General features: G+C 53.9%; 1 protein-coding gene across 4 annotated transcripts in view; it reads left to right on the top strand.

Annotated features, from left to right (window-relative positions):
* Positions 1–24200, top strand: part of ZHX2 (zinc fingers and homeoboxes 2) — a 154214-nt gene that overhangs the window by 52415 nt on the left and 77599 nt on the right. For 3 of the 4 annotated variants that reach the window (XM_051844015.2, XM_051844016.2, XM_070075443.1), the window contains one exon: positions 17771–17841. The gene's annotated coding sequence lies outside the window, so the exon portion shown is untranslated. Of the gene's footprint in view, positions 1–16855; positions 16960–17770; positions 17842–24200 lie in introns of those variants that run through there. The other variant, XM_070075444.1, reaches the window with a different exon arrangement.

A 24200-nucleotide genomic window follows, 5' to 3' on the forward strand; every position in this document is an offset into this window, starting at 1 on the left:
TCACAATGTTGGGCCTGGTACAAGAAACAAACCAAAAAAACCTGGTGTCCTACCTTCTAGCATTTCAGGCTCTGCGCAGCTTTTTCTTTTGCCAATCTCCATGAGATCTCCTCTGTGCTTGCGGTTGAAAATGATTCCTTTTGTTTGTTTCCTTTTTATTTATTTATTTATTTTTTGATGGAGTGAGGCCTTAAATAACCTTTGCCCTGTGGTAGCCTCTGAATAGATGAAGCTTCGTAAAGTCGCGGTAACATGCAGAACCATAAGCCTGACCAGAGTGCCAGCCATTAAAAAGGCCTCTTTTATACACATTACTTGATTTTAGCTCCACACACACACACACACACACACACACAATTTCTGGGGTGAGATAAGTGGTCGGTTTAACTCTTTGAGAGGCTGGAGAAGGCGGTAGCCAAGAACATGTGGGATTACGATGATAGGATTATTAAATTAAAAGGAGTTGCACTGGATGCGGCTCTCAACACAGGCCCAGGCACGTGAATACCAGCTGTTGTTGTTATCATTCGACTCCACATTGAGAGCCAGAGGCACAGGGAGGCTGTGGTGCACACCCTCGAGAGAGGAGTGCATTCTGCGTGTCTCCCCAGTGGGGTACTCAGGTGGACAGGGAGGCACCTGCCGGGCTGCATGCTGGGGGAGCCTTCTGTCTTCTGCATGAGCTCTCCACCTCTCCCCCAGCCAGAAATTCCCCTGCTTTTCCCTTGCAGCCCCCCCTGCCCGCTTCAGGGTACTGTTGGGGAGGGGAGCGGTGTTGAGCCTATCTCCAAGATCACCAGTATACCTGCCTCCTGCCCAGGAGCCCTCCCCTCCTCCCCGCATTGGCCATCGTCGCCACCTCCCCTCCTGATGTCCCACCCGTTCAGTGCCATGGGTCCGCAGTCTGGAGTGACCCCAGGTGGGCCCTGTGGTCAAGCCTCAGCCCCCCTGCTGGGCAGTTGTCTTGTACCCTCTAGCTTCCTATCTCCCACATGCCAGACCACCCTCAGATGCTGTGGCACATTATATAAGGGGCTTCCAGAAGTCTGTGGAACACGGAATTAAAAGTATCTTTTATTTGAGTGCAAGAAAATATTTGAAATCCGTGCATGGATTTTTTTTATAGAAGATCTCTCGTGCAGCTGGCTTTCATAAAAATCACATCCACCAGAACCCACCCTGGCAAATGGTGGTGGTCTCATTGTGATGTCCCCTGGGGGAGCTCATCCTTCATCCCAGAGGGGGTGCCGAGATTCAGCACTAGGCACGGCTGAGCGTGCCTGGCCCTCCTCCACACCCGACTCTGGTCCTTGGTACATCTCTGCCTTTGAAGGTAGCTCCATCAGCTACACGGCAGGGTGGGGGCCAGGAATGTAACATCCCTAGAAGTGCAGTTGTGGGGAGCAGAGTGAGGTATGGGGGCGATAGTACAGTACTGCACCCCATTTTCCTCTTGGTTTCCAGGGGCAGTCCCAGCTGAAGGCTTCCAAATGCCTCTTATTCAAGGGCCACATGGTTGGGGTAATGCCAGCAGTCTGAACCAATGGCTCCTTTGTCACTGGGTCAGTTCTATGAGCCCATTTACAATTGCCCTCAAAATATATTCTGAAGAACACGGGCCTCATGGTGGAGCAGGCTGAGCCGCTGCTTGGGATGCCTGTGCCGGGAGTTCAGGTCCCACCTCCGCTTCCGATCCAGCTTACTGCTCATGCATAGCCTGGGAGGCAGCAGATGGTGGCCCAAGTCCTTGGGTTTCTGCCACCCACTTGGGAGACCCGGATGGAGTTACTGGCTGCTGGCTTCAGTCTGACCCAAACCCTAACTGTTATGGGCATTTGGTGAGTGAGCCAGCAAATGGAAGATCTTTCTCTCTCTCTTTCACTCTTTCAAAATAAATTAAATATAGGTATAGATATATATTTAGAGAAAAGGAAGAAGTGAGTGCACATATGAGTGAAACCCCATTCCTTCATCACCTAAGTGTGCATTTGCAAGACGAAGTGTGTATGTCTTTGTGTGTGTCGCCGTGAGGGTTAAAGAGCTGCTGGACCAGCCCCTGCCCCCCAGAGCCACCACCCTGCCGGAGACACCTGCTCCCGGCCAGCAGCAAGGCCATCCTGGGCTGCCAGTGGATGTGCCACCTCCCCACGACCTCCACGTTTGTCTCAGCCCTGCGGCTCCCTCCACTGACCTGAACTTGACTCTTCTATGCTTTATAAACAGAGCACTTCTCCCACCCCTAGCTCTCATCTCCACTCCCCACACTAACTGGCCACCCCTCCTTGAGGTTGCGAGCACTCAGCTTTGTGTGGGGAGGTGCTGGGGTCCTGGGCACAGCTGTGCCTCTGGCCTGAACTCGGGACGCTTTGGCCAGGCCGGGCCGGGGGAGGCTGTTTTCCCTGCATTCCCAGGATTCAGATTGGGTCTGGTGAAAGCACTGCTGAGCGTCCAGTCGGGATTTTCTTCCAAGGCCACTGTCTAGCCGCTGGCACTGGCTCAGGTACGGCCCGCGGGTCCTGCCCGCCCGCACTGTCCAGCCTTGCTCCTCGTGGCCAGTGGGGGCCCCCCACTCTCCTGAGTGGGTGTGATGAGTCCTGAGGTGCCCCCAAATCTGTTTACCGAGCCTGCTGCCCCACCTGCGTCTCGTCACAGCCACTTGCATGTGGACCCAGCAGCTGCAGACGGAAATCGCCAGATTGGACGGAATCCCCAGCCCAGCCGGCTGCTGGCTGCCAAGAGGCGTTGGCAAGGCTGGGCGGGGGCTGTCAGGGTTTTTCCAGGTGGAGGGATAGGGATAGAGAACTGGGCGCTCACTCGGCCTCCTCACTAGATGCCCAAAGGAGCCTGGCACTGCCCTGCCTGGCTCTGTTGCTTGGTGCAGCCTCTTGGCTGTTCATCTACATGAGGTTAACGATGCCTGCCTCCTGAGTGGACAGCTCTGCCACGCACTTGCTGTGTGACCCCGGGATAGTTCCTTCACCTCTCTGTGCCTGGTTCTCCTTGTTATATTAATTTTCTGCAGCTGCTGTAACAAATTATCACAAACTGAGTGGCTTAGGACAATAGAAAGGAGGCTGGAAGTTTGAAATACAATGTCGGCAGGGCGCTGCTCCCTGTGGGCACTCAAGGGGAAAAAGGCTGCCTCCTCCAGCCTCTGGGGCTGTGGCATCCCTGGCTGCAGCCCTAAGATCTCTGCCTCCATCTTCATAGCACTATCGCCTCCTGCTGTCCCTCGGGAAGACACTTACCGTTGGCCTTAGGGCTGTCCTGGGGAACCCCAAATGATCTGACCTCCAGATCTTTATCTTCATTACATCTGCAAAGCCTCTTTCCAAAGAAGCACACGTTCACAGGTTCTGGGGCCCAGAACACGAGCCCTACCGACCCACCACTCTCATCCATCAAACGAGGATGGCAGTGCTGCCTCCCACGTAATGGAGATTCATTGAGATAAGGCGTCTGGTGCTTGGCACACAGCGCACACTCCACATTTGCTCTTTTCGTAATCCTCGCGGAGGCATCGTCTCGTAATTAGTGTGATCATCATCCTAACTTTCATCAAGAGGTTTCCCCACACGTAACATGCCTCGCATTAACTCCTGACTCTCCAGCATCTCAGTGAAGAGTGCCCGGGTTTAACCCAAGTGTGCAGCCCAACAGCCTTCAGATCATCTGTTTCCCCTTTTCTGTGCAACTGTAGACCTGGCTGTCTGTCATCACTGCATGTCCCCAGTCTGACCACAGCCTCCCGGGACTGTCCTGCAGCACCCCAGGGGCATGCCTGGCTCACTGCTGGGCGTGGGTGGGGCTCCTGGAGTCCTGCAGTGTCCACAGGTATTGCTGCCGCCTGCTGCCTCCCCCACCATCCCGCAGGTCCACCCCCACACATGTGGATCCTGCAGTAGCCGTTGGCTGTCTGTTCTGCTTCACCTCCTGCACACACCCCGTGACTGTCTGCTCTCCTTGGAGCCCTTGTGAAAGACGTCGGTCAGATTTTTGTCACTGCCTTGCCCCAGACCCTCCTGCCATTCTCTCATCTGGCTCAGCCGGGTCCTTGCCGTGAGCCCATAGTCCCCTGCCCCCTGCATCCCACCAGTGCAGCCTCCTGGCCTTGCTGTTCTTCCTGGAACACAACACAAGCGGGCGTTTGCATTTGCACTGGCTCTTTTCTCCACCTGGAACACCTTTTCTTCTTTTCTTTTCAAAACACAGCGTAAGAGACACATAGACGGAGAGGTGACAGAGATCTTCCACCTGCTGGCTCACTCCCTGAATGCCTGCAACAGCCAGCGCTAGGCCGGGCCAAAGCCAGGAGTCTGAAACTCAAGCCAGGTGTCCCATGTGGGTGGCAGGGACCCGACTACCCAGGCCATCACCTGTTGCCTCCCAGGGTGCACATTAGTAGGAAGCTGGAACCAGGACTGTGGCTGGAACTTGAACCCAGGCATTCTGATGTGGGACGCAGGTATCCCAAGCAGCAGCGTAACCACGGCACCCAACACCTCCCCTTGGATACTTTCCCCAGCTCTTGTGGTTTCTCCCTTATTGCATGCAAGTTTTCCTTAGGAGACACCTTAACAAAAAGGCTTTTCCCTGTCCTCCAGAGAGTCAGTGCTTAAACTGAGCCCTCTTGTTGCCACATTGTGGTGCAGTGGATTAAGCCACTGCTTGCAATGCCAGCATCCCAATAAGTAAGTGCTGGTTCACATCCTAGCTACTCTGCTTCTGATCCAGCTCCCTGCTAGTATGTTCACTGGGAGGCAGCAGACGATGGCCCAAGTATCTGGGTCTCTGCCACCCCAGTGAGAGACCAAGATGGAGCTCCAGGCTCCTGGCTTTGGCCTGGCCCAGCCCTGGCCATTGCAGCCATTTAGGGAAGGAATGAACCAGCAGACAAAAGATCTCTCTCAATGTCTCCCTCTGTCACTCTTCCTTTCAGATAAATAAATCATTAAAAACCCAAAATCACCTTTCAGGGCCGGTGTTATGGTACAATGAGTTAAGCTGCCGCCTGCAGCGCTGGCATCCCATATGGTGCTGGTCTGAGTCCTGGCTGCTCTAGTTCCAATCCAGCCCCCTGCTAATGTGCCTGGGAAAGCAGCAGAGGGTGACCCAAGTTCTTTGACCCCTGCAGCCATGTGGGAGACCAGGAGGAAGTTCCCGGCTCCTGGCTTTGGCCTAGCACAGCCCTGGAAGATATCTCTCTCTCTCTCTCTCTCTCGCTTTCTCTCACTCTCTCTCCACCCCTTCTCTGTAACTCTACCTTACAAAAAAAAAAAAAAAAAAAAAAAAAAAAAGCCCCTGAATCTCTACTTGCTCATCCTGGTTTTTCTTCAAAGCACCTGCTGCTCCCTGACATTTAATGTTTCCCTGCCTCGGTTTCTGCTCTTCCCCATTACAGTCAAGCTCCGTGGAGGGAAAGACTTGGTTTTGATCTCTCCCCAGTCCTCAGCGCCTGGTGCACGTTAGTCACATCATAAACGTGTCCTGGATAAGGGAGTGATGATGGGCTCGGCTCTCATCCTCCAGCAGCCTTACTTGTCGGGGGCTCAGGGAGCTCAGAGCCAACACCTGTCCCCCCATCACCCAGCGAGTCCGTGCGAGCTAACGAGGCTTACTCCAGGACCCACTTCCCTCTTCACCATCTGTCAGGAGACAGAAGGAAAGAGATTGGAAATGACAGCAGCAGGGCCTGAGCTAAGTGCGTCAGGCTGGGTCTCTTTCCTGTTTAGTGTTTGAAATGTCGAGAGCCGTTCTTGTCACCTCCCTGGATGATACAAGGGGAGGTGGTGAGGAAAGGTGGCAGATGCCACGTTGCACTACTCAGCCTCCGTTAGACTGTGGTGTCCTGGAACATTCTAGAAATGGGGCACACGGGTGGCGTGAACATGCCCTCAATTCCCCAAACAGCTCAGGCCATTTTTCCTGCCTTTCGTAAACTCAGCACCTTGACGAGAATCAAGTATTTCATTGCAAGGTGATGCAGAGAGCACCACACTGAGTCAAGATCCATCCCTGATGCTCGTGGCTTCAAAGGCTACGCACAGGTGCCTCTCTCCTGAAGCTCCCCAGGTGCTGGGCCCACACCACGTGCTTGATGCGTACACCTGCTGGGAGCCGGCATTGCCACTGACCGTCCTCGCTATCAGTCACAGACACAGAGACCTTAAACAGCGTCGTGGGAGTCACACGAGCTAATACCCAGCAGAGACGGGTTTTTAACACATTCTCTATTGTGGCTCTCAGCTTCATCTGTCAACTGTGGGGAACGCACTCGATCACATTTTCCAGCTTAAAAAAAAATCGAGGCTTCTGAGACTGAGACTCTGGTAGGAGTTTTGAGTCATTGGTGTGAACGCAAAAGGAGAGGAGGAGAATGGGAGGAAAGAGCTGAGCCAAGGGTATTACAGGGAGAGGTCTAAGCTGGGAGCTTTTTTTTTTTTTAATCAGGTTCTTGCTTGCATCTTGCTGTACTGTCTTTTGCTACTTTTCTTGCCTCAGTGGCTTGCAGAACTCGGAGCCCCAGGTGCACATCTCCCCTGTGCACAACGCTCTGGATGGGAAAAGGAAAATGAAACCCCCATGGTGTTTGTTCACTTTAAAGCAGCCTCCCATCTCTTGTCTAATTCACGTAGAAACCCCACCTGCACAGCCAGGGAGATTCCCGTTTGACAGATCAGGCAACTGAGACACAGGTTGCAAAAGCTGATCTGAAAGTCACGTTTACCACTTCCTGCCTCTGAGTCTTCCCTGGGTGCACACCGGGGTTTTTCTGACTTTAATAAGTTGGGCGCCCAGCTGCCTGCCCCTGCTGTTGCCCACACGAGATCTGCAATGAATGTTCATCGTCATGTGGGCTCAACCAAGTGTCCTCCATGTGCCGGGAACTGTGCTGGGGCTTTTCTTGTCTTGTTTCCCTCTGATCCCCACAAGCAGTCCTTTGAGACACAGTGGCACGAGGCCCGTTTTACAGGTGAGGGGCCCATTTCACAGCCAGGAAGCCAGAAGTCCAGCATCTGAATGTGTTCACAGCATAGATGGCCCCGTGTCCCCTCCCTGCTGCAAATCTTCTCCAGGGCTCCTGGTCCTGCAGGAAAACAGCGGGTGTGGTGACCCCGCACCCCTGCACCCACCACACCAGCTCCCCTCCCCCATCTCAGCCACGCCCAGCTGCCCTCACTCTCTCTGCCCTTCCTCCAGACCTCACCATCTGCTCCCCTCCTTGGAGTGCATCCCACCCCCACCCCCACCCCCACAGCTGGTGCTGTCCTACCCATCCTCCAGGGACCAAACCCCACCTTCTCCACCGTGTTCCACAGCCTTCTCCCTGGCTGCTCTTACTCTGCCCAGGGCACCCTATGTGGCTCTAGGTACCCCAGGCCCCCAGCATAGCCCATGAGCATTCCAGTTCCCTGCTACTTTTTAGCGCCGTATGCCAGCCCATGACAGCGCTATGGCTGGCGTTTGAATCAGAGCTGCCAGTCTGAGACTCCTGAGGGTGCATCAGGAACCCTTGTCCTTCTCTGCATCGTCAGTGCTTAGGGGAGGGAGGGAGGGGCTTCCCTGGCTGTTTGACATTCGGGAAACATGGTATTCCAGATCTTTCGACCCACAAGTATTTCCCGTGTCCTTACTAGGTGAATTCTGAGAACACTAAAGGGAAGGAAGCAGCAGAGGCCAGTGATTAAAAATGTAGACTTTTTTAAAAGATTTATTATATTTATTTGAAAGAGTTTGAGAGAGAGGTAGAGACAGAGAGAGAGGTCTTCCACCCGCTGGTTCACTCCCCAGATGGCTGCAATGGCCAGAGCTGTGCTGATCCAAAGCCAGGAGCCAGGAGCCAGGAGCTTCTTCCAGGTCTCCCACATGGGTGCAGGGGCCCAGGGACTTGGGCCATCTTCTACTGCTTTCCCAGGCCATAGCAGAGAGCTGGATAGGAAGAGGAGCAGCCAGAACTAGAACCGGCGCCCATATGGAAGGCCAGTGCTTCAGGCCAGGGCTTTAACCCATTGCACCACAGAACAGGCCCCAAAAATGTAGACTTTCAAGTCAAACAAATTCAAGTCTGACACCTAACCCTGCCACTCACCACCAAGTGACCTTAGCCAACCTACTTACCTTCTCACCTGCAGAGCGGGGACCATGTAAAACCATGGTAAAATAGGGGGCAGCCGGGGAGGCAGCTGGCTGGGAAGGGCACTGGGGAGGTGACTTTGATAAGACATGGATGCCACATACAGAGTGGGGCAGAGTGTTCTAAGCAAAGTGGAGCAGCAAGCAAGTGCAAAGGCCCAGTGGTGAGCATACCCGATGTCTATGTGACTATTTGCTGTGGTTGTCATTGCACACGGCCCCGTCCTCTGAGTCTGCCACCCTTTTGGGGAGACAGGACCACTGCCCAGCTGAACTGGGATGCAAGCCCTCAGGAAAGAGGGACTTCAGAGAAGAGCCTCTGGGTGGAGGCTGGAGCACCAGGGAGGGCGTACTGGAGCGGGGAGGAGGGAGGAGGAGGGTGTGTGGGGAACGGGAGTTTGGTTTAAGAGCTTGACGTTTGAGGGTCCGGAAAGACTGTCCAGGTCAGAGCCGCCGCCCCAGGGAAGCCAGGCAGAGACTGTAGGCACCAGCTGGGCAGCCTCAGTGCTGGCATCCGTGGTCACTGTGCAATGGGCAGGTTGCTGACTCGAGACTGTGCTCCCCACCGGAGATGCAAGGCCATGTGGGTCACAGCCAGACGCACCTCTTGTCAGGGAAAACCAGGGCCACAGAGAAACTTCTTGAATGTGCATTGAGAGGGTGTGGTGGGAGGGCTGTGGCTGAGCCTTCCCGGCCTCTAGGGGTTTGGGGCCTGAGACCACTAGAGTGGCCGGGTCACTTGTGATGGTGCTGACTCTGCCCTCTCGCTGCATGGTGGAGCCTCCCGGACTCCTGCAGAGAGGCCACGGGAGCAGGGCTGCACCGGAAAGTGGGAGTTTTGAGTCCTAGGACTTCCACAAAGGCGGCTTCTCTTGGCTCTTGCTCCCCTCAACTCCAAAATGGGGAGGTAAATCGGGAGCTTCCCGAAGTTCCACCAGCTGGAACATGCAAGAACTTCCTTTGTTGCTCTCCTCCTAGCTGGGAGAAACCAAGGCCCAGGAGCTAGGGGCCTGGAGCTCCCGCCCGGTTCACATCCACAGCCCCTGCACCTGGCTCAGTGCCCTGTGTCCTCTCCCCTACCCCTGGTCCCAGGAGGCCTCCTTTCTGTCTGCCATGCTTCTCCCCAGCCAGCGTGCAGGTTCCGCCACCCCAAGGGTGATGCTCCCACCCCAGAACCAAGATGGGAGCTCCCAGCAATTGCTCCAGTCACCTCCCTTCTGACTCCTATGCATCCTTCAATCCAGCTAACATGGCTCCTGCCCCAGGCTGCCCTTCCCAATGGCCCCAGCCAGAATCAACACCTGACAGAGCCCTCTGTGTCCATGCCACGTTATAATCCTGCCTGTTCGCACCTTTATGTCGTGACTTGGGCACACCTCACACCTCCTCTCTGTGATCCCAAAGTCAGGAGAAGCAGCGCCACCCCCGATGCCGGGTTTGTAGACTGAATGCCACACGGACATCTGTGGAATCAAGAGTTCTCTTCGATGATAGAATTCTCTCCTTTCAGAATGTGTGGTCCAGTGTGCAAGAGCTTCTTTCTATTGCAGAGTTAGGCTGACTTGAGTCTCGGCTGTGCCCTCTGGACGCTGTGGGACCTTGGACGAGTTAATACTCTGGTGCCTCAGCTTCCTCACCTGGAGAACAGGAACAATCATGTGCCTCCCTGACTGAGTGGCTGTGAGGGTTAAAGGAGTCGGCCTGCAGAGTGCGTGAGCCAGTGCGGGCTGACCTCATGACTGAGGCTGTTTGATTGTGGTGATCCTAGATGAAGAAATTTTTTTTGTATTGGAGTTCGCCTTGTAGTTGGAGTTTGGCTTTGCCACATCCTTCCCAGGCCTTGCAGTCTGCATCTGCCTCCTCCTGCACCATTCAGTGCTGGGTGGTGCCCCAGCTAAGGGCAGGGAGGCAGGAGAGGGAGAGATGGAGTCCCAAGTGGCTGGCTTAACTGCTCGTCGGCTTGGGGCTAGCAGCCACATTGAGTGCTCTTGCTCAATTCATGTGACTCGACAAATTTGGAATGTGTTAGGGAGAGAGAGTTTTTCCAAGTATGAGTCAGTACGTTTGTGCTCTCACACACACATTAAACAAGAGAGAGGGAATTTAGCGAGAATCGTTTATGAGCGCAAAGTGGAAACCTCTGGAATTTTATTCTGACCCTGAAGGCAAGCAGTGCGTAAGACATTTAATAAAGGATCCAAAACAAGATACAGCCGGGAGAAAACACAGCTAGCCGCCTTCTTCTGTGTTCTCAGCCGCCGCATTGTGTGCGGAAGGATCCAATCCACATGGCATTCTTAACACCTCCGGGACACCCAGATATGTGCTGAGCATGGCCAGAAAACACAAGCTGTGTCAAAGAAGGGAAGCGAAACCAGCATTGCTTACGCACCTCTCATGTACCAAGTAGTCATGAAGTGTGGACCAGCCCCAAGTTCAAGAGGCAGCGGGGATGGGAATGGGGGGGGGGGGTGAGTGGAATGATCATATTCAGAAAGCATTCGTTGTGAACCCTAGCACCTTACTTGCATAACATGATGCAATCCCACTTTATGGATAACAAAACTAAGGCTCAGAGTGAATGCAGTATATTGTGAACACAAAGTCCTTTTTTTAAGAGTTATTTATTTATTTATTTATTTCAAAGAGTTACACAGAGAGAGAAGAGAGGCAGAGAGAGAGCGAGCGAGAGAGAGTCTTCCATCCACGGGTTCACTCCCCAAATGTCCGTAATGGCTGGAGCTGCACCAATCCGAAGCCAGGAGCCAGGAGCTTCTTCTGGGTCCCTCATGTGGGTGCAGGGTCCCAAGGACTTGGGCCATCCTTTCCCAGGCCACAGCAGAGAGCTGGATCAGAAGTGGAGCAGCCAGGACCTGAACCAGCACCCATATGGGATGCCGGCACTGCAGGTGGCAGCTTTACCTGCTACGCCACAGCACCAGCCCCCACAAAGTTCTTCAGTGGCGGACACGGTCCTCTGAACTGGGTTTCTCAGTCTCCAGCTAGGAATGTCCTCTCTGTCCCTGTGCTCACAAAGTGAGACATTTCCACCCCAAGGAGGGCAGCAGACACACCCACTCTGGGAGGTAACGGCTCTCTCGGACCCCCTTCTCTGCGCCACCTTCTCCCACTCGCCTTGGATTCCTGCGCGCTGGGGATTGTGAAAGAGCTGGGTCCCCCCAGGCTTGAGCCTCTGTTGGCTGCTGTTGTTGATTTTCAAGACAGAAACCACTGCCTGCCCAGAGGGCTTGTGTTTCCAGCTCACTTACGCCTCTTTTGCAAGGGCCGGTTTTCATCGATGCCCAGTCTCCAGGGAGCTGTGTCTTTCCTCAGAAACATGAGCCACAATCAAAGGTGGATGCTTCACCCTCGCATCTGCCAGCAGCCGCACTGGAGCCAGGGTTCCCTGGGGCTCAGGCCAGGTGCCCAGGAGGATTTTTCCCAGCACAAACCAGATCACCCTGTGCTTGCCCTTTCTAAAGATCACAGGGTCCCTGGCACTGCCTTTGCAATGGCTGGAGGACCCATGGGGGGCTGGGCCTAAACAAGGATGTGCCCTTCCATTCTGCAAATGGAGAGCCACCATGCGCCAGGGACTGCAAACACACGATCCGCCTCTGGGGTGGACTCCTGTCACTTGCAAGTAATGACTTCAAGTCCCTGGAAGAACAGGCCCTGCTGCCCCTTGCCCCTTCTCGGCTCCAGCAGCTCTGGCCAGCACCCGGGCTCTGGTGCCCACATCATGGCCCTCTCGCCTGTCTGTATGACTCAACTCTCCTCTCTCTGCCTGTTCCGCTGCAGCTTGTCTTTCAGGTCTCTCCTCCATCTGCTGTGTCCTTGGGTGCCCCTTTCCTGCCATCCTGCTACCTTTGCACTGTGCCTTGGTTGGCAAAAAGACACCACTGGAGTCTGTCTCCACCCTGGCTGGGGGGAGGCCAGGGTTTGGTGTATCTCCCCATGGCCTGACCCATTATCAACACCCGTGAGGAGTTGTTGAAGCAGCAAAGACAGTAGGGAGCAAAGGAGACCCTGACCTCGCCGTGCAAGGCACATCTTCCTGGGGAGCCGACCAAACCTGACAATTCTGAGTGGGGAATATTTGTAAACAAATACAGATGCATTGCAGAGAAGAATTTCTCATAAATGTTCAAGATGTTGACTTGCACACACAGGCTCTAGGGTGGCTGTGAATTCACCCTTTTCTGTACTCTACGGGGAATCTTAGATGAACGGTTGAAGGGGCTCCAGTTCAAGTCCCGGCTGCTCCACTTTTGATCCAGCTCCCTACCACTGCACCTGGGAAGGCAGCAGAAGATGGTCCAAGCCCTTGGGCCCCTGCCACCCATGTGGGGGATGTGGATGGAGTTCCAGGATCCTGGCTTTGGCCTGAACCAGTCCCAGTCATTGCAGCGATTTGGAAAGTGAACCAGCAAATGGAAGTGTGCTCTCTCTCCTCTCTCTCTCTCTCTCTCTCTCTCTCTCTCACTCTCACTCTCACTCTCACTCTCTCTCTCTGCCTTTCAAATAAATAAATAAACCTTGTAAAAAAAAAAAAAAAAAAAGAGTAGTTTGGAGCTGGTGGCAGAGATGGGCCAGGCAGGCAGCCACTGCAGTCAGAGTCGCTGTGGAAGAGGTGGTGCAGGGGCGGTGGTTAGGGAAGGGTTATTCAGCCGGGCCTGTGTTCAAGTCCAGTGCCAGACTTTCTTCTGTTGTTACTCTGGGTAACGTATGCCATCTCTCCCAGATTCAGCCTTTCCCTCTGTACAGTGGATCTATGAACACCTACTCCCTAGAGCTGCAGCAGAGAGAGAGGTGGGATCTGACTCCACCCAGTGCCTGGCAGGGAGCTCAGTCAGGAGGCTCCCTCTGCCCTTTGAAACTGAAGGCTGCTGTTGGCGACAAGGGGACACAGCAGGTGCCTTCAAAGCACACGGGCCCAGACGCAGGCTGTAGCTTTCCACCGGGTTTGAGCTGGACCATTTCCTTGTGTCCAGCCCTGGTGGGCTCCAGCCAGAGGCCGCTTCTCCCTGCTCTGTGCCCTGCCGCTTGCTTGCCTTCCCCCGAGATGCGATTCGTTCATCTCAGGATGCAGCGTACCTGTCGGCTGGACCCGGAACTTCTCACTCCTCTGCTAAACGTTTGTAAACCGCGTTCCAGCCTGTGACCTGGCGCAGGCTGGTCCTCCCCCGCGGTGGAACCCCTACAGTAGCTTCCTTCCTACCCCCTTCAGGTGTCTGACAACTTGACAGGCAGCAACTAGCCCCAAAGGGAAGATGGAAATGCCCCCAGCAGGTGTCTGCTTGCAGGGACTTTGAAGCAGGTGGTCAGCATGTTCTGCTGAAAGAAGGGCCCAGTCAGAGCCCGGCGGGCACTCCGAAGTTCTAGACTTCACTCACTGTGCTCCCAGTGCGAGCGGCTGTCTCCTACATGCAGGAACTGCAGGCTTCTGCGCATGCGCACTGAGGCACTGGGTCCCCACTCCCGCCCCTCGAGGCAGGCTCTGCCCAAAAAGGAAGCGACTGATGTGAGGGCATAGAACCTGCAGGGCCAGCCTCACGGCTGTTAACTCCAGGACCTGGGCTCTTCCCACCGTGCTGCCTAAAACCAAGTGTCTGTGTTAGTGAGTGATGGTTCAGTGTGCAAGGTGCAAGGTCAAACAGGGAAAGCAGAACCAAGTCCTGGCCACTCCTCAGGTCTGAGAATCATCCACTCTGCAACCCCAGCCAAGCCACCATGCCCCTCTGTGTTCAGTGGCTGCCTCCTCAGCTGAGGATAATAACAGGGGCTGTCAGAAATGAGCATGGCGGACACACCTGCTGACGCATGTCCAACCACTTAATGTGAACTACTTCCGTCACTCCTGCAGGGTAGGTCGTTAATGAAGGGAAGAGAGGGAACGCAGCCCAGCCACGAGGCTGCAGGGAATGTGGTGCGGAGAATGGAGAGGCAGCCACAGGTGAGAACAGCATGAGGCCAGGACAGTGGAGAGAGGGAGGGGGCAGGGCGTGCAGGCCACGTGCTAAGGCGCGTGATCATCGGCCTGAGACAGGTGAGGGGGCTATGAGCGGCGCCAACCTGGAACCACCTTCTTCACACATTGTACCAAGGGACTGAAAACGTTCATGGAAAATAGAAAGTCATGAAATGTTAATTTTGGCACCAAAACTTTTTAAGATTCATGCATAGTTTCTTCATAGTATACATTTTCATGAACTACTTGAAGAGCCCTCAGATGCACGGAGCTCAACATTTTTTGCACCCGAATAAACTCTGAATTCCATTTATATGAGCGCCCTCATACCTTCTCACACCCCGTCTTTTTTCTTTCTTCTTTTTGGTACCGTGTTTTAAGAGCAGGGTAGGGACTAGGTTTCCAGTATGCACAGAATCAAGGATGTACAGGTGTCAATAAATGATTATTAATTGAACATTTACCATATTCAGCACTGATGTTGGATATTTAATAGCCATTATGTTACATATGGTTATCAGTACCTACAATGTAACCTCTATTATGTGGGCATTTCTACCATCAAGTGATACATGCTCTATAGATCCTTGCATTCTGAAGCATTCAAAAATCGCACTGCTTTAGGGGCCGGATCCTGGTGATGATGGAGCACCGTCAGATGGGCATGATTTAAAAAAAAAAAAGCAGGGTCGGGCATTTAGCCTTAGTTCTTAAGATGTGGGTTAGGACACCCACTTCCCACACTGGAGTACCTGGGTTTGACTCCTGGCTCCAGCTCTGGATTCTAGTTTCCTGCTCATGCACACCCTGGGAGGCAGTGGTGATAGCTCAAGAAATTGGATTCCTGCCACCCATGTGGGAGACCTGGATGGAGTCCCGGCTCTGTCCCATTGGAGCCGCAGCCATTGCAGGTGTCTAGGAGTGAACCAGCAGGATGGGAGTGCTTGCTCCCACCTTGGCTCACTAATAAATGTTTAAAGAGAAATACAGCGGCAATGTTAGGACCTGAGTAATCTTTGGATTACTAGGATTCAACCAACTGAGAGGACTGCAAATATTTGGGGGAAAAGTTGCCTCTGTACTGCATGTGTATGGAGTTTTATTATTATTATTCCCTAAACAAGGCAGTATAACAACTATTTACATATATTTACCTCCGGCTAGGTATAACTAACCTGAAGGTGACTTAATGTATATGGGAGGGCATGGGGCATAGGTTGAGGGCAAATACTAGACCATGTGTGTTATATAGCGCTTGAGATTCCAGAGTCCTAGACCCAATCCCTCGTAGGCACCGAGAGAACGAGAGAGGATGGTTTATAAAAACAAGCAGGGCGATGGGGCTCCACTTCCAATCCAGCTCCCTGCTGTGGCCTGGGAAAGCAGTAGAAGATGGCCCAAGTCCTTGGGCCCCTGCACCCACATGGGAGACCCGGAAGAGGCTCCTGGTTCCTGGCTTCAGATTGGCTCAGCTCTAGCCATTGCAGCCATTTGGGGAGTGAACCATCAGATAAAAGACCTCTCTCTCTCTCTCTCCCTCTCTCTCTCTCTCTCTCTCTCTCTCTCTCTCTCTGCCTCTCTGTAACTCTTTCAAACAATAAACAAATAAATCTTTAAAAACAAGCAGGTAGTTGCAGGAAGGCGACGGGAGATGGGTTGAGGCTGCTGTGTTTAGAGGCAGGCTCAGACCGTTCTCTGTATCACAAGTGGCAGGTGGAAGAGCCATTGCTGGCTTTGCTCACACGTAGCGGAGATGGCCAGTCTGATAGGGCCTCTGCACAGAGACCAGGGAGACCTGAGCATGTGCCCACACAGAGCCGAGAGGAAGAGCACGGAGTGAGTGGGTGTCATGGGCAGCAGATCTGTCTTATCGAAGCGAGTGCAGCAGAATAAACTATGTGTATAGCACGTGACCGATTGATAAACCAAGAATGCCAGCCTGGGGGGCCGTCTCCCTCTTGGTCTGTAAGTCTATTCAGTTCAACCAACTCACAAGTGCAATGGACGGTACAAGCAAGGGGGTTGGATGACACTGACTGAGAGCATCATAAACCTGTGGGTGAGGTCCCTTTCCCCATCAGGAACAGCTGGACTACCCTGTCCACACCTCTGGACTTGGAGTCAGAGGATACCAATCCGACCCCAGCCTGCTTTCGAGCTGTGTGACCTTAGGGAAGTCAGTTGACCTCTCCGTGCCTCAACTTTCTGAGTTGCAAAACAGGGCTAATGATGCACCCCACTGACACAGGGGACCAAGGGCTCTGAGCTGTAAAACGCTTCCTAGAGCATTGTCCGTCCTACATTCGGTGTCTGGAGCCCTCGGGCCAGCTTGTCCCCCAGAGGTGCCTTCTCTGGCTGGAGATCAGTTCTAGGAGCCGTGGAGAAGGGAACTCAGCTCCCAGGGATCAAAATAAACCAGTCCGTGCAGAAGGGAGTTCCCCTGCCGGAGGGCAAGCCCCAACTTCTGGCTGGGGGATCGCGCTGTTCTTTGACAGACTGGGGGGAGGGACACCTGCCCCTCTCCAAAGACTCTGATCCCAGGGCCTGAGGTCACCCCACCCCCACCCCTGGCACACAGTTGTCCCTGGGCCACCCCGTGAAGCTGGGCCTGCCGCCCCTTCACCCTCTCAGTGGTCACTTCGAGAGCCTGTTTCCCTACCTGCAGAGCGGGCGGCCACACCTTTTCCTTCCACGCCGGAAGCCGGAAGCCGGCGCTTGCAGACTGTACCGTGCCCAGCAGTCCCCCGAGGGCCTGGTTAAGATGCGGGTTCTGATTCCGCTGGGCCGAGACCTGGCCTTTCCCACCAGCTCCCGGGTGGGGCCACATCACCGATGGGCCGGAGCTTCTGGCTCAGGTGTGCCCGCCTTGCCCTCCCCCCACCGAGGCTCTCCTCTGAGAAGAGGGAGGGGTGAGCAGAGCAACCCTCTGCTCGCTCAGGTCTCTCAGGAAAGGAAGGGGGAAAAAACCCAAGTTTGGCTTTCACGCGTGCTGGGTTCTGGGAGTGAGACGCGGAGGCCCGGCAGCAGCTGGCTGTGCCGGAGAGGTGCCCGCAGGTGGCCCTGCTCACCTGGGGCGGGCACCTCCAGGGCTCGGGCCTCGACGGGGCACGCTGTGAGCGCGTCCTCCGCGCCCTGCGCGCGCATGCAGCTCCGCCAAGGAATCTTCAAAGCACACGGGGTCCGCTTGGCAGCGGCTCCCAGGGTAGAAAGCCGCCTTAGGGCCTGCTGGAGGGACTGCGGGATCGTCTCCACCGGCCGGCCGGCTTCGTCCTCATCAAAATGGAAGCAGGCCTGGCCTGCCGCCAGCAGCGGCCGTGACCGCCGACTCCAGGAGCCCGAGCGAGCTTCCAGAGGGGCCTCCCCCGCCACTTCCCTCGCCTTCGGCTTTGCTCCTCTAAGAGCCTGCTTCCCAACAAGCTGCTGACTCATCTGGGGTTAGGGTCTCTTTTTATTCCCCCCTGGTCTTTCTCAGAATCGCCACAAAGCCCAGAGATTTTTGAGGTTGGTTTAAGGAGCAGCTGGGTCCTGGCCATTGTCTTTTTATTTTATTTTTTTTTAAATTCCCCCCACCCCAGCCTGCCAGGAACTCGGCCCTGCTCAAAAGGAGAGCTGGACACCCCCCACGCGCCACCCCTGCTTTTAATACTGAGTTTCTCTTCTTTGCAGGTCCTGAGGCACTGGCTGCTCCCCGAGGTGGCGTGGAGAAAGATTCCCAGGATGTAAGCTACAGCAGACTGGTGAGTGATGCGTTGGGCAAGGGTTGCAGGTGGCCAGGATCTCCGGGAGGGGCCGAGATGAGTGGGCGAAGCCTGTGCAGAGGCCAGCTGGGCGCCCCACATACACCTGACGCAGCGCAGTGCGAGAGTCCAGGTGTGAGAGCCTGGGTGCAATTCTCGGGGTTCCTGCCAGCCTCTCCCAGAAGCAAACTGAGCCTGTGGGAGGCTGGGCCGTCCTCTCTGCTCCGATGGCAGCTGCTCGGACGCCCGCTCCACAGGGCATGTGCTGGAGTTAGGGAAATATTCTTAGAACGGGGAGAGCTTGCTGGCTCACTCCCATTGGTAAACCATAGCCCTGAGGGGACAGGGCTCCTCCCCTTGCACATATTGAGCGACTGTTCCAGGCAAGAGGGAGGCGGGTGGCTGATGGCTCAGTAACAGGAAAAAAAGTCCTAGCAAAAGACTGTGCAACAGTGTCATGGCCACTTTGGAGAGGTGGTGAGTTCCCTGTCACTGGCAGAATTCAAGCAGAGGTTGGAAAACGTCAAAGGAGGGACCAGTTTTGGCTTGGGCAGTTGTACCAACTCTGTTCCCCAGTGGTCTGGAATCCCCCAAGGGACAGAGAGGGGAAGGTGGGAGTGGGTGGGTTCAGAGGAAGCTGTCAAACTCACGTACACAACTCTCTGGAACTGCCTTGGTTTTAGGTGGCAGGTTCCGCTATAAAAACCATTCAGAAACCGCAGGAGGCGTTGAACCTCCTGTGACTGGTTCCGCCTGTTGACCAGCTGTGCCTGACCAACAGCAGCCGGTGCACAGCTCACAGGCGTGACCCCAATCCCTGATGTGTGTGATGGCCGAGCACTGACCAAACACGGGAGCTGTGCTCTGAGGCTCCAGGGACCTCCCTCTCGTCCCAGGGCCACCAAAAGAGTTAGCAGCTGGTCCCACCGTCAGGGCACTGGGCCACGATCCAGACCACACAGACCCAGAGGAAAAGCATGGGGCTCCTGTGGCAAGACCCACACCCACACTCACTGCCCAAGGTCCCAGAAAAGGCAGAAGTGCAGGGGACGGGGAACTTGGCTTCCTGGAGGGTGTGGGCAGGACCTGGGCTGCTGAATGTGAGAAACATTGCCCTCCAGACCCAAATGGGGAAATTACACAGGAGGGAGCCCCAGTGCACTTGGGAGGGTCTGAGCAAGGAGCACATGGCTTCCTTTGTCCTTTGTATGTGGGTCTCTCTCCCTCATCTGGGTCAGCTGCTGCAGTATTTACCCCGTCCCCACCCCCAGCCCCTCCAGGACAAGACGCTGTGGGAGGCCAGAGATGGTGTTTGTGTTTCAGAAACTGACAGGCTAGATGAGAATCAAGTTTGACAGTGGCTGGGCTTGGAGTTCAGCTGAGTCCTGATCGCTTTTGGGGGCGGGGCTCACAATGAGAGGAGGAGGAAGAGGTGGATGGTGAATTTGAGCCGTGATTCTGTTCGTCTTCAAGCAGGAGTTGAGCTTCGGGGACAGGAGCTGTGTTGTTGCATTCACAGAATCCAGCACATAATAGCTGCTCAGTAAATGATGGTGGGATACAGTGATGGTTCACAGGTGTCCGAGGCTCAGAGCCGAGGCCCTTGGAATCAGACTGCCGGCATCAAATCCTGGCCCTTACTCTAGCTGTGGGACCTCGGGCAAATTGCTAGCCTCTCTGTGCTTTGGGCTCATCGGTATAATGGGGCTACCTGCAAAATAGCACCTACCTCTCAGAGTGGTTGGGAGGAGTCAGAGAATGAATTCATAGAAAGCTGCCTGGTCTCATGCCAGAACACAGTGAGTGCTCGATGGGGCACGTGACCCCAGGGTAAAGCTCCCTGTTGGGACAGGGAATAGGAGGCCCAGTGCAGCTGCAGGAGGCCCTGGGGTCGCATTTGCTGCATGAGCCCATGCTGCAAGACGGAGAGTCCATGAGAAGGCAGTCGAGGCAGCATTTTGCCTACTGCCTCTTCTGGGGACCCCTCTGCTTCCAACGCTGGTCTGGAGCCCAGGGCAGCTCTGCCATTTGTCACCAGCTGGAAGCCCCCCAGAGACTGACTTGTCACAGCAGCACTTTCCCCCAGAGAATGGGACGCCGGTGCCACCCTCCTTCCCTCACAGAACTTCCCTCTCCCTCCCTCCCCCGCCCCCTCTCCCTCCTTTCTTGATTTGTTGGAGATAAGGAGAGATAAGAGCTTCCATCCACTGGTTCACTGCCCCCAAGTGCCCATAGTAGCCAGGGCTGGGCTAGGCCAGAGCCCAGAACTCAATTCAAGCCTCCCACTTGGGTGGCAGGGACCCAAGTGCCTGAGCCATTATCTTTGCCTCCTGGTGCACGTTAGCAGGAAGCTGGAGTCAGGAGCCAGAGCCTAGACTCAAACCCAGATCCTCTAATGTGGGGCGCAGGAATCTTAATGGCAAGGTTGTCTGTGGAATTGGTCTCAAAGGCTAAAAAGTGCTAACATAAAGACATTCTCCAAAAAGTTCCTGGAAAAACATATTATGAAAAACTATCAGTAGCTTTAAAAAAAAAAAAAAAAACTTGCAACAAAATTCATCTTTTAATTCCATTGTGCATAAACTTTTTTTTTATTGCTGTTTAAATCAACTTTATTCATAATTGCTAAAATTTGGAAGCTATTCAGTTTTACTTTGTCTGATAGTAAGATGGTTACACCTGCTCATTTTTGCTTTCCATTAGCGTTTAATATCTTTTTCTTTTTTTTTTTAACTTTTATTTAATGAATATAAGTTTCCAAAGTACGAATAATGGATTACTATGGCTTCCCCCCATACCGTCCCTCCCACCCACAACCCTCCCCTTTCCCACTCCCTCTCCCCTTCCATTCACATCAAGATTCATTTTCGATTATCTTAATATACAGAAGATCAGCTTAGTATATATTAAGTAAGGATTTCAACAGTTTGCTCCCACACAGAAACATAAAGTGAAAAATAATAGATGATTTTTTTTAATGATGATGAAATCAGATCAGACCTATTGTCATGTTTAATCCCAGTGAGAGTCAAGTTGGGAGTTGATAGTTTCTTTTCTTTTCTTTTTTCTTTTTTTTTTTTTTTTTTTTTTTTTTTTTTTTACAGAGGATCAGTTTAGTATGCATTAAGTAAAGATTTCAACAGTTTGCACCCCCATAGAAACACAAAGTGAAATATATTGTTTGAGTACTCGTTATAGCATTAAATCTCAATGCACAGCACATTAAGGACAGAGATTTATTTATTTGAAAGGCAGAGTTACAGAGAGGCAGAGGCAATGGCAGAGAGAGAGGTCTTCTATCTGCTCGTTCACTCTTCAGATGGCCACAACGGCTGGGGCTGGGAGCCAGGAACTTCCTGCACACAGGTGCAGGGGCCCAGGGGCCTGGGCCATCTTCCACTGCCTTCCCAGGCCATAGCAGAGAGCTGAGTCAGAGGTGGAGCAGCTGGGACTTGAACCGATGCCCACATGGGATGGCAGCACTGCAGGCGTTGGCTTTACGGGCTATGCCACAGCGTCAGCCTCTCCATAAACTTTTTGACATTGCCTCATACAGATGGAAAATCACTTGGGACCCAAGTTTGTGTAGTCTTGAGCTGCTAGGTCCGTGTCAGTTCCTGTCCCCTCCTTGGGGAGGCCTGGCTGTCTCCACAGCTGGGAGACAAATGGTTTGTCACCAGAGTCCCAGAACAGAGCTTCACTCTGCAAAAGGCACCTCCACCCCGCTAGGACTTGTAGCATCTCGCAGCCAGCACTTGCATTTGCTTGGAACACTTCTCTCGTGTCTGTATTTCTTATATTAGAATTAAACCTGGGCGCTTATAGAATGAGCTTGTCTGGGGGCCAACCTTGTGGCTCTCCTGCCCCAACTAAATGTGACCCTCACTGGATAGGAGGACTGTGGTATAGGCCAGAATTGTTTATGATACAAGCAGAGGCCCTGTGCCCACAAGGTCTAAAGACATACCAGTCTCTTTCCCATGCACACTGCACCCCCCACAGACATCTATCAAATGGCCACAACCTTACTTCCACCAGGAATGAGGGCATCGATGGGTTGTGACTGCCAGGAGCGTGTATGTGTGGAGAGGTTGCTGCAGTATACGCAGAGCGTGCTGCAGTGGATTAGTGATGTCTGCAGAGGGGCCAGGAAGGAAGACTGGTGCTAGCTAGCGTGCCGCTTCTGGGCGTCCTAGCCAAAGCGATTTCTCAGGCCACCTTCCTATTTATGGTTTCACATCAGCAGCCTTGTTTGCCACTAGTGAAGCCAAGCACAGCCAAGCTCATTAATCTGGACCTCTTTGGAGCCAACCTGAGCGAGTGAAAATTCTTAATCCCAGGGAGCTTGCTGCATGCAGGTGAGCACCAGGAGCCTGCAACGCAGGGACCCAGCTCAGCCCAGCTTAGCTAGCCAGGCCCTCAGGCTCTAAGCACGTGGCTGAACATCCCTGGCCTGGCCTGTAAGGCCGCCTATTCCTTCTGTGTTCCTGGGACTGCACGCCAAGGAAAGTACCAAGAGCAAGGCACTCTTCCCAACAGAAAATGAGTCCCTGGGCAGCCTTGCCTCTGTGTTTCAAATCACCAGGAAATTTGAGTTAGAGAGACTCAGTGCGCTAACTGGGAATAAGCTATGTTTCTATAGAGTGATATGCAAAAGATGGGATGAAATAGCCCAGATCTAGCTTCCCCCTGAGTTTCCTTATCTGTAGAATGGGGAAACGCGACACCTGCCAGGGTGACTCAGGACAGTGCGTCCCATGTGTCCATACTCACTATAGAAAGCAGAGCTTGCTTCTTGTGGTACGCTCAGGAGAACAAGTTACAGAGACCACTTTTAATAGGTTCATACTTTTTTTTTTTTTTTTTTGACAGGCAGAGTGGATAGTGAGAGAGAGAGAGAGAGAGAGAGAGAGAAAGGTCTTCCTTTTGCCGTTGGTTCACCCTCCAATGGCCGCCGCGGCTGGCGCGCTGCAGCCAGTGTGCCACGCTGATCCGAAGGCAGGAGCCAGGTGCTTCTCCTGGTCTCCCATGGGGTGCAGGGCCCAAGCACTTTGGGCCATCCTCCACTGCACTCCCGGGCCACAGCAGAGAGCTGGCCTGGAAGAGGGGCAACCGGGAAAGAATCCAGCACCCCAAGATTCATACTTTTTAAAGATATATTTTTTAGATTTATTTGAAAGGCAGAGTGGCAGGGAGAGAGAGACCTGCCATCCACTGGGTCACTCGCCAAATGCCTGCAACAGAGAATATTGGGCCAGGCTGAAACCAGAAGCCAGGAACTCCGTCTGAGTCTCCCACGTGGGCAGCAGGAACCCTGGGCCATCATCAGCTGCCTCTTGGGCGCATTAGCAGGAAACTGGGGCGCCTGCCCCAGCACTTCGCTGTCACTTGACTCCTGTTAGTTCTTCAGGGGCTCTTGCTGTGTGTTCCTGATGATCCTTCCACGGGAAATGTCCACTTAAATCTTCAACTTTTCTCCCGTCTTCTGGACAGCATGGCTGCATGGGTCTGATATGCATGTGGACAAATGATCCCAGGACATGCTGGGGGCCCTTAGCATGTTTCTCTGTGGGGACTGAGCCTCGTGGTGGTTCGACCACATGCTCACCTTCCCTTCAGCACAGCCCACACGGCACTGCCTCCACAGGGAGAGTCGGCACGGGAAAGATGATACTGTGCCGAGTTGATAGCGGCCACATTTGGGTGTGAGCCCACCAGTAGGATGGGCTTTCCTTGTTAAAAACAGGCAAGGAGTCTGCAGTGGAAGCCCCTTTAGTCTTGGTTCCTGAGAGTCTGCAGGAGGAAGATTGTTTCCATTTAAGTAAAAGACGACGATGACCATGACAACTCATGGACCACGTGCGGTGGGTGGTGAGGCCTGCACAGCTGTGGGAGCAGCAGCTGCGCCAGGAAGCGGGAACAGGCCTGGGCAGCCCAGGGAAACCCTCTTGGCCTCTCGGATGCTGGGTTGTTGGCTGAGAGCTGCAGTCCCGAGGCCGGCAACCGGCCAGGCACTCCTGTCTTCTGGCACCTTGGGCATCTGCTCCTATCCACTCTGGCCTGTGACCTAGTGACTGCATTGGACAACCTCATTCTTCTGTCCTCTCTCCTGGAGTCTAGCACTGCTCTGAACCTGTGCCCCCCACCCCTTGCCTGAGGAGACACCCGGCCCCCCTGTGCCCCTGCCTTAGAGAAAGGGCAGCCAGTGGTCGTCCACAGCCCCATGTCCGGGAGAGACGGATGTGACCTCCATCCTGCCCTTGCATTCTCCCCACTCAGGCTCCGTTTCCCAGTGCAGCAGCTCTGCTGGGGAACCCTCTCTTCAGTGCTGTCCAGCCTCCTAAGGATGGAGCCAGGAC

This window comes from Oryctolagus cuniculus, chromosome 6 (genome assembly GCF_964237555.1).
Source record: "Oryctolagus cuniculus chromosome 6, mOryCun1.1, whole genome shotgun sequence".
In the NCBI taxonomy this organism is placed as follows: Eukaryota; Metazoa; Chordata; class Mammalia; order Lagomorpha; family Leporidae; genus Oryctolagus; species Oryctolagus cuniculus.